This window comes from Pogona vitticeps, chromosome 5, assembly GCF_051106095.1.
Source record: "Pogona vitticeps strain Pit_001003342236 chromosome 5, PviZW2.1, whole genome shotgun sequence".
Taxonomy (NCBI): domain Eukaryota; kingdom Metazoa; phylum Chordata; class Lepidosauria; order Squamata; family Agamidae; genus Pogona; species Pogona vitticeps.
Genome location: NC_135787.1, coordinates 182,974,165 through 182,983,754, shown reverse-complemented (window position 1 = coordinate 182,983,754; position 9,590 = coordinate 182,974,165). Strand labels below are relative to the sequence as shown.

Genomic DNA, 9,590 nt, shown 5'->3' with positions numbered 1-9,590 from the left:
GATGGTTTTGCACAGATTATCTTCACCAGTGTGAGAAATTGGCCGAGTGCCAGAAAAACGCCTTTTCCCATCTTCAACGGTAAAGAAGGTTGCGACTCTATAATCTTGTTCATAAGGAAAAGATAAAGATTTAAATCTCTGATAAACATTCCCAGTCAGCTCCCATAGTGGAAAAAAAAATCTACACTGAATTGTATAAGACAGAATGGTAGGTGTCGGGAAGAAAGAAAGAGGACCAACTGGTAGCTGTCAGTACAATTCTCCCTTCAACAACACTGGAATTAGAAGTGCCAGACCACCATGTGGTTCAAAATCTGTGCATAACTCTTATGCCCTCAAAAGTGTAATTTCAAAGCATAAATAATTCATGTACACACACACACAATTGCACACATCCCTCCCCCCGACCTTGCATGCCCCAATACCCTTCCCCAGCTGCCACATGGAGTTCCCACAAGAGGAGAGGGGATTGGACGAGAGAGCTATGCCACCATTGGACCAGAAGTTGCCGCACCGCCAAGAACAGGGGCCAAGATAAGCCTGAGACCTACCTTTCTTGGGCCACTTCCTGGAGACAAAGAGCAGCACAGTATTTATTTATGTATGTATTTATGTATGTATTTATTTATTTGAAAACACCACCACATAGAATCAAAACCGTGCTGCTCAGATCCATGCAATTCAAGGGAGAAGTGTAGCTTCCGTCTCCATTATCAGACCACCTCTAAGCCAACAACCAGCCCTTTGTGGCTTCCTCCTTCTGTGAATGGCTGCACCCCTTACATGCTTATCAGACTTGCAAAAAGGAGAACGCTGTGCTGCAATGTAGAATCATCCATTTTTCCCCCCGATGTGCGGAGAGCGCTGTAATAACAAAGCACTCCATTTTGTGCTGCCAATAACCTCTTCAATTCTTCCTGCACCCGCCGTTCCTCTCTTCCTAATAGGCAGCCTCAGCTTTTCCAAACAGCTTTGAGGCTATCCACAGTAGACAATCAATAACTGCTTATTTTATTTTCAAATGAATTTTTATTGAGAGTCTCGTCACGTCAACAGCACCCTTCCAGAAGCCTATGAGGCTGATCCAAGAAGTGTCTTCAACTTGAAAATTCCGCCTGCCACGATAAGAATAGTTAATTTCCATGCCCCAAAGGAAGAGCGTACAGCAGTGTGAAGATCAAGTTGTGGACGAGTCCTCTTTAAAAAGGAAAAAAAAAAGATGGCAGAAGGTTTGTACAGAAGGCTACCATTACAAAAAAGAGGACCTGGAGTGTGCAAAACAACAACAACAACAACAAGTGCCCCAGATGGAATACAGAGAGAGAACCAAGTAAAATGTTTTGCTTTCCAGCCATTCTCATAGAAAGACTTAACTTATTTATTTTAATGCAGGTGGAAGGGGCAAGGCTAATTTGCGAGAGATGGCGAGAAGGGTTTTTTGTATGTCATATTTCATGGAAAAGGTTCAAAGGCAACTTAACCTTGTAAAAATGTTACCTCTGAAACAATACTAAGATCAGTGGCTGTATAAATTATTACCACTTTACCTTGCACACCTGACTTTTTCTAGCAGGTCTGTAACTTGTGCATTCATTAGTTGGCTATTTTTCCTTTCTTTAATGCTCACTCTTATTCCAAAAAAAAAAAAAAAAGGTGACTCAGCCTGAAGCTCATTTTCTTCCCTGCTTTCATGCTTCAGTTAAAGACTCTAGGACAGTGGTGATCACCTGCTTTGCATATGGTAAATAATAGAACTGTTACCTACCTCATATTTCAAAAAGATGTCAGTATAGTGGTGGAGAGGGGTGGAGGAGATGACCTAAGAAAGAAATGTGCATCAGGCTATTTTCTTAAAATCCCAGGTGTCATTAGAAACACTTTAACTGAAACTATAACTTTAGGAATGGTTAAAAACTGGCCATTTAAATGGGCAATTTATACGCTCCCAACAGCAGGGCTGTGACCTTACTGAGTAAATTGGGTGAAATCATGTTGCTTAGCATAGTTAATTGCAACAAGAGTAGGCCCACTGAACTAATGGAACTTAAAGAGGAGTTGACTCACTAAATCCCAATTGAGTCACTGAACCTACTCTAATTGCAACTTACTACGCTAAGCAACAGGATTTCAGCCATTCTCGCTTGATTCTTTCTACAGATAAAAGACCTGTGGTATGGATTACAATCCTAGGCATGTTTATTTAAAAGCCCACTGTGTCCAGCAGATATTCTCCTTAGTAATTGTGTATACAGTTATGTGAAGAAGAAAGTATACCCTGTGTTCTCGACTATACCTTCTTTGAATTCTATGGTTTTACATTTCAGGAAATAATAAAAATAATCTGGTCCTTAGCAGGTCTGAAAATTCAGTAAATACAACCTCACATGAACAACAAAACCCGATATATTACACTGTGTCATGATTTATTTTACAGTAATGAAGCCAAAATGCAGAAGCCATGTATGAAAAACTATGTACTGTAGACCAAATGATTCAACAGCTTGTAGAACCACCTTTAGCAGAAATAACTTGTCATTGTTGTGGGACACAATTTAAAGAAGTAAACTTTAAACATGCTTAGTACACAAATCTCTGGACGTAGCTATGTGAAATTTGGCTGGTTTACTTCCCTCTTGAGGATTTAGCAGGTCTGCATATTTTGAGGTCAAAACTATCTCAAATACTGTACATTCCACTAGGAGCTGGCTCGGGTGTTAAGATGTTCACAAGAGGCCTCTCTCTTGGCTGCATCATCCACAAAGGTTCATTTGGTGGGGACACAGGAGAGGGCCTTCTCTGTTGCTGTTCCCAGACTTTGGAACTCCCTCCCACAGGAAGTCAGGCCGGCCCCATCTTTGCTGTCCTTCCACAAGCAGGCAAAGACCTTTCTCTTCAGGCAAGCTTTTCCTGAGTGACTGGCTGCTGAGTGGGGTTTTTAAATGCACAGTTGTACCTCACTGCTTTGAAAGTGTTTTGGGTGTTGCTTTTGTTTACTGTCTTTTAATGTGGTCTTTCTTTGATCCTTTTCAGGGTTTGTATACTTGCTGTTTTCAGCTTTCAGTATTGTCTTTTAATGATATCATCTGCTTTGGCTCGTTTTTTAGAGAGCAAAGCAGAGTACAGTACACTGTCCCGGTTCTAACTCACCCTTTGAGTGCAGCCCTACTAAACAGGAAAGAAGCCATGGATACCTGTGTTCATTTTCATTAGGCCATTATGTCACCTGGAGCTGCCATATGTACCAACTAAGCACATTTCTGAAGTAAATTTGGACGCGTCTGTTCAGGAGAAAACATCAAAGGCATTTCAAGAAGACCTAGCAGCAATTCTCAAAGGAACTCTACATATGGGGCAAACCAAAAAGATTAATGAAACCTGTTAACTAAGTCATATATTTATTTTATTTTATTTTTTATTTTATTTACCTTTCTCCCAAAACCAGGGACCCAAGAAAGCTTACAATATAGTTAAAAATGATAGGATTAAAATACATTGACTTACAAAGATTAGAACTGAAATAAACTCATAGGATTAAAGTTAGGACACTTCAAAGTCAATTAAAATACCTATTCTAGTTCCCCTTTAAAAAATTAAAGGGGGGAAAGTCAACAAGCACGCCAGCTGAAAGCTAGCATTTTGAGGCTGTTTGTTATTAACAGTATGCTTAAATAAAAAGATCTTTCGTCTGACAGCAGAAGGACAGCAGGAAAGGGGCAAACTAAAGAATTCCAGGGGCTGGATTTGCCCATAGAAGAGGCCCTCTTCCAAGTCTCCATCAAACAGGCTTCTGAAGATGGTGGGATTGTGAGAATGGCCATTCCAGAAGATCTCAAAGCCTGGCAAGCTTTAATGGGATGATGTGTTCTTGGCCCGAAGCCAAGTTTTGTTGTTGTTGTTGTTGTGGTGGTGGTGGTGGTGGTGGTGGTGGTGGTGGTGGTGGTGCTGCTGTATGAAGGTCCATACAGCTGAGGGAATTTCCAGTGAAATTATGTATAGTGGAACTCTGGAGACATTTTAAAGCTCCTGCTTGTGAGGTGGACCTTAATGGTTTTGAAAAGTCTTCATAAAACAACATTTATGTTTCACAAGAGTGATACAAGTGTGATATGTGAGATGAGATTCCTAGAAATCCGTATGTAACCCTTGGATCTGCACAACGTCTAAGGCTATGCTATTATTCAGTTTGACTTGAGCGCCCCAATTTTGGTGACTGAGTAGCCATCTTCCCTTAGCACACACAACAATAGCCCAGTACAGTGGACCCTTGACTTACAGACGGCTTGACTTACAGACTTTTTGAGTTACAGACTTCTCTGGCCACAAAATTTAGGTTTGACTTGCAGACTGAGATTTGACTTACAGACCAGAAAAAAACCAAAATGGAACAAAAACGGCCTGTTACGGGATTAATCGGTTTTCAATGCACTGTAGGTCAATGGAGACTTGACTTACAGACTTTTTGACTTGAGAACCGCCTTCCAATACGGATTAAGTTCTCAAGTCAAGACCCCACTGTACAAGACACTTTGTCCCAAAATCCAGCTAGGATGAGGAAACGGCATCCTTAGGCCTTACTCACAATCGTCTCCAGGGTATGTAGGCCTTTGCAACCTCCAGGTATATCACAGAAGAGAAATTGAATCTAAATAAGATGGAGATCCTACTGTTAGGAGGATCATCAGACTGGTTAGATGGAAATTCACCTGGCCTCTATGGGATTACATTCCCCTTGAAAGACTAGGCATGTAGTTTGGGGGGTGCTCCTGCACCCAGAACACTCTATGGAAGGTCACATATCGGCTGTGGCCAAGAGTGCCTTCTGTCAATTTCAGTTGATTGTTCAATTGTGCCCTTATCCAGATAAGAAAATCCTAGCAACGGTGGCGCAGAGATCTCAAAAATAGACTACTGTAATGCTCTCTACATAGGGCTGCCCTTGAAAGCAGTATGGAAAAATCAGCAGGTCGAAAATATGACGGCAGACTGATTATCAGGACTAGTAAAGTTGATCACATATCGCAACACTTAACGGACCTTCATTGGCTCACTTTTAGTTTCTGTGCTCAATTCAAGCTGCTGGTAATAACCTATAAAAGCCTGAATGGTTTAGGACTAGAGACGGGCTGGAACCTGAAAAATGGTGGTTCATGATAGTTTGTAGTTAGCCACAAACCACAAACTACCACGAACCAATGGGAAAACAAAGCCCGTTTGCAGTTCAGTTTTCAGTTTGTGCCCAGTGGGGGAGGAGTTCATCTGCTCAACACCCAAACAAAAAAGTGTCATGCTTCCATTTTGTTTCACTGACACGGGATCCTCAAACGGATCCAAGAACTGAACCATGAACCAGCCCAGTTTGTGATTTTTTTTCTGGTCCGTGGTTCGGTTCATGTCCATCTCTATTCAGGACCTTGGTACCTGTCAGAATATTCTTCCCAGAAATCAGCAACCCTTTCTCTTTCCTCCCACTCCTCTCAATCCACGTTGTTAAAAGTTACTACGCTGAGTGAGGCAAAAGAAGGCAAATACAAGGAATCATGCCTTTTCAATCGTGGTCCCTTGTCTCTGGAATAAAATACCAACAGAGGTAAGCCAGGTTCCTTCCCCCCCCTTTACGTTTAGGGAGATGGTAACAACCAAATTATTTAAAACTGCCTTTCATAACTGAATCTCCGGGATGCTGTCAGTAATAACTTTTTTTAATGTTCTAGGTTTTAATTAATTCTAGATTTTTTAAAATCGGATTATGCGTATTTATGATTATAGTTATTGCATCACTGTATTGTTTTTTGACCCATGTTTTTTAATACTATGGGAAACTGAGGATTTGTGAGATTTAACCTTGAGTAAGCCACCCAATGCAGCGCTTGCACTGATGAGGTGGTAAATATAAATAAATAAATAAATAAATAAATAAATAAATAAATAAATAAATAAATAAGCTCCACTTCCTCTGTTCCTAGCATAGAAAAAGAGGCCAATTATGTGACACCCCCCCCCATGCTCTACAGGTCATTTCAAGGTGTGGTGAACCCAGCCATTCTCTTACATGCTGACACAAAGACACAAGTAACCTAATCCTATCTTGCTTTTTAACCTACCTCAGCAGTTGCAATAAAACTTTATAACTCTCTGTAACATGCTCGTGATCGCGGTAGGCTGGGTTGCAACACTAGATTCTCCCTGCACTTTCTACTCCCACCACTTGGTGGGGTATGTCTATTTTTCTGCAGCTTTATATCTGTATCTCAAGAACCGACTCCTGGATGTCACTGTTGGAACATCCAGTTTGCATTTGTCCTCTGCACTCATCTGAAGACCAGAAAAAAAAAGAGAGACATTATGCTTGTTAACCAGAATAAGGAGTGAGCAAAACATAGAAACAATCGCTGCCTCCACAGCTTCATAACAGAAACTGAGGGACATTAAGGGAATACCATGATAATAAATAATAACCAATTTTGAACTGCCCAGCTAAAAGGGACACTATGGCTCATTGAGTCCCTCCCCTGTCAAGGTGGCACAGTGGGGAATCGAACTCCCAACCTCTGGCCTAAGACACCAAGCTATCTAGTAGGTCATCCCTGTTGCCTCCAACGAGATGATTTCTAAAGGGTTATGTGCCTCAGCGGTCACACTTGCCAGTTAAGTTCATATTTACCTAAACTTCAAAAGGTAAAACAAAGTATGCTCAATGCACAATACAGAACTGGGATCATAAACTATGGTGTGCTGTTCTTTTTCACTTCTTGAAGGAATACCCCTTCTAAACACAGAGTAACTGTGTCCTTTAGTTTGACCTCTAGCTATCCACTAGTTTTCTCAGTTGCTGAGTATTATTTCTGACATGGTTCTTATACACCAATATGCTGCATTTTGCCAGAAAAACACATCTAGAAATACATATATTTTGAAGGAGGTAGATAAGGTGTCCTTTTTAAGGACAGTGTCCCTAAAAAGCCAACATCTTATACAGTGGGGTCTTGACTTGAGAACTTAATCCATATTGGAAGGCGGTTCTCAAGTCAAAAAGTCTGTAAGTCAAGTCTCCATTGACCTACAGTGCATTGAAAACCGATTAATCCCGTAACAGGCCGTTTTTGTTCCATTTTGGTTTTTTTCTGGTCTGTAAGTCAAATCTCAGTCTGCAAGTCAAACCTAAATTTTGCGGCCAGAGAAGTCTGTAACTCAAAAAGTCTGTAAGTCAAGCCGTCTGTAAGTCAAGGGTCCACTGTAGGATAATCAAGAACTCATAAGTTGTTCCAGCTGGGTAGGTGGAACTCGTCAGCCTTGGGAGGCAGCCCATCTAGGAGAAGGAAAACTCCGTTTTCAAACCCCCACTGAGGCGCCGCCATTGTCCTCCATGCCATGAGGGAGCAGGCCGGGTAGGTGGGACTCATCAGGCTTGGAAGGCAGCCCATCTAGGAGAAGGAAAACTCCGTTTTCAAACCTCCATTGTCTTGTGGCTATATCCACTCATGGAAAAGGCTTCAGGAGTTAACCTAGAGGCAAAATCCGGAACTGGAGTCCCGAAGGCAGTTCATGTCCTTCTGCCAACTCCTGCAACGTTGCTGGAACCAGTTGTATTGGCTCTTGCCTTTCCGTTGGACCATTTCAGCAATGGGAAGAGGGGGGATCTGCTGCTTGGGTAACAGCTTATGCTCCATATTATTTTACCCAAGCTTCGTGCCCTGGAGAGGACACTCCAGCACAGTGTCAAAACACAAGACGCTATTCCAAGTCCTCCATACAGAGCGCATTACCATAGTCTCTTGAGACTGAAGGATGCCTATGCTAGAGGTTTTAAAAACAAATCGAAAGTCAAGAGATTGTTTCTGCATTTGGTGATGTTTAATCATGTGATCTTGAAAATACATTGTGTGGGTGCTGCCTGCCTGATTTATTGAAATAAATTATTTTAGTTACTTTCTATAAAATGATTAACATTAATGCATTGATTTTTGGCTAACTTGTTAGCATTAGCATTAATGTTAAATTTTCCAAGCTCTGGCCATTTTCAGCACAAAGCTCACCATCTGAGTTCAGCATTAGAGGAAAGATCAAATGTTTATGTTATGACCTCAAACAAATCTCATCCTCTCCTTATTTATGGGTCTGGGTTCAGCTCTTATTTACCCAGTGGAAACTGGTGACTCTGTTGAATTCGCTCTGGGTTTTAGTCCAAACTTTATGGAAGCTATTGAAAATACTAATTGAAGATAGTAAACCCTATTCCCCAAATAGATTCAGTACCTTGGGCTAACTCCTTTAAAGTTCAGACTAAAGTCCAGGGTAGATCTGCTGTCGTCTCACACCTTCATCAGTTCAAAGGGTACGAAGGGGAAGTCCTGTGAGTACGAGGTTCACAAAAAAGAAAGAAAGAAGAGAGGAACATCCACATTGACCATTTCCACCAGCTGCTTAAAAAGAGTGCAATCCTCTCTATGTTTGAAAATCCAGAGTGGAACAAATCTTTCGCAAATGCATTATGAATGCAGGGTTTTTGAAAAATTGTATTCAGCTAACACTTTGCCCATAGCGCTGAGACCTCACATCAAAATAACGATATGCAAATCAATTACATGGGCACTGAAACTTCAAAGCAATGTTCTAATGTGTTTGCATCCTTGATACATGATTCTATTATTAACAATCTATATTAGACATAATTTGGCAAATGCTAATTAGGGGTTTTAATTAATAGTTTCATTTGAATAAGACATGAAGATTTCACACTTTTGGAACCTAATGAATTTGCTTAGATTTGAGAAAGCGTCTGTGTGAGGGAAAGTGCCCAGTTTCTTTCTTCTCCTCCTATAAATGGTATCCTTATTTTTTCCCCTCTCTGCTGTCAGTGTTTGGCTTGCTAATCATACTTTTAAAACTAAATAAAAGTTGCCAAACTCATTCTGAATATCATTTTAAAAATACGTCCTTGCAGAAAAATGTAATAAATGCCAGCCTTTTTAGCAATTTAGAATTTATGGTGACTCTGAATTTTTATGGGAGTATAAAATTGCCTAGTCACGGTGACACCTTTGGCTGTATTTTCTCTGAAAGGGAAGGCATACTTTTGAACCAAGGAAGGCAGCCTCTTCTAAAGGAGAAGAAAACTTTCCAAATATCTACAGATTTAGCCAGAATAGTGATCCCTAGCAGTGCAGTTTCATCCTGCAAATTTCTACGCCAGTGGGGAAGCCACTGCTTTTGGTCCCAAGGAATGCCAGGTGATGGATCAGGGCACTTCACCGCTTGTAAAAGAGACTTTTTGGAATCACAACAACCTTAATCCACCGACCAGATGGGCAAACCATGGAAGCTTTTGCAAGCTATTAGCAGTAACAGTGATGCATGTCAAGCTTCTGATCACCTTTGGAGGAAAAACACGTCTTGTGCTGAGCTTCCTTAATAAACAGGCAGCCCTTGAAGGCCAATAGGGCAAGAGGTGCTAGGCCACAAGGGCCAATGGGAATGGAAGGAAGCAGCCCTCGCTGCTTGTGAGAGGCTAGAAGGCTCTGGCAAGAGAGAGCCTGAGATAACTTTGGAGTTACTGTATTTTTCCGTGTATAAGACACCCCCATGTATAAGAC

General features: G+C 41.2%; 1 long non-coding RNA gene across 1 annotated transcript; it reads right to left on the bottom strand.

Annotated features, from left to right (window-relative positions):
* Window positions 1–432: 432 nt before the first annotated feature.
* LOC140707692 (uncharacterized) lies at window positions 433–6,267 on the bottom strand. The gene is made up of 3 exons (XR_012087875.2): window positions 6,102–6,267; window positions 1,766–1,819; window positions 433–1,197 (listed from the first exon to the last, which is right to left on the bottom strand). It is a non-coding gene; the product is annotated as an uncharacterized LOC140707692 (long non-coding RNA).
* Between the last annotated feature and the right edge of the window lie 3,323 nt (window positions 6,268–9,590).